The sequence below is a fragment of the Protobothrops mucrosquamatus genome, unplaced genomic scaffold (genome assembly GCF_001527695.2).
Source record: "Protobothrops mucrosquamatus isolate PMUCROS unplaced genomic scaffold, P.Mucros_1.0 scaffold563, whole genome shotgun sequence".
In the NCBI taxonomy this organism is placed as follows: domain Eukaryota; kingdom Metazoa; phylum Chordata; class Lepidosauria; order Squamata; family Viperidae; genus Protobothrops; species Protobothrops mucrosquamatus.
In genome coordinates, this window is record NW_015386866.1 from 277,063 (window position 1) to 277,759 (window position 697).

Below are 697 nucleotides of genomic sequence, written 5' to 3' on the forward strand. Positions count from 1 at the left end.
TTCCCCCGCCCCCCCCGCGGCTCGGGCCGCCGCGGCGCCGGCGCCTCCTTCGTTCTCCCCCCCCTTTACTCGTCTCCTCCGCCCACGGGTAGGGGATCCCTCCGCCGCAGCCCAGCCGGATCTAGCCTCACACGTTGGGAACGTTCGGCGAAGGCGGTAGCGGCGGCGCTTTGCTGCTGTCTTCTGCCGCGCGAAGTTGGCAGAACCACTCCTTCCGCGGCTATCAGCGCCGCTCTATAGGGCTCTTGCTGCTCTTCGGTAACCAAGCGCCGAGACTGCTTTCCTTGAGCTCGGCGAGACCCCTCGCGTGATCCCGGTCGTGCGCACGTTGGCCTCGCTCGTATCGGAGGATGTGCTCCCGGGTTAAATAGAGCTTGCACCGCCGTTTTGAGCGTGCCTTTGGCAAATGTGGATTGATGTTCTCTGGCAGCTCTCATTCCGGCACTTTTTTCATGGCTTATGAAATTGTCACACTGTATTTTTAGGCTTCACTGTTTTAAAGTGTTAGGCGTAAACTTGATACGATTCGGGTTATTGGCACTATGAAAGGGGAGGATGATGATTAAAACTTCTTTCATATTCCAGGGGGTAGTGAAAAGAGTGGGGGGCGCAAACATTCTGGGGGGAATCCTCTGTATGGGGTTACAGGAAAATTGTTATAGTCACAAAAATACACTGGAGTTTGGGAAGTTAATGT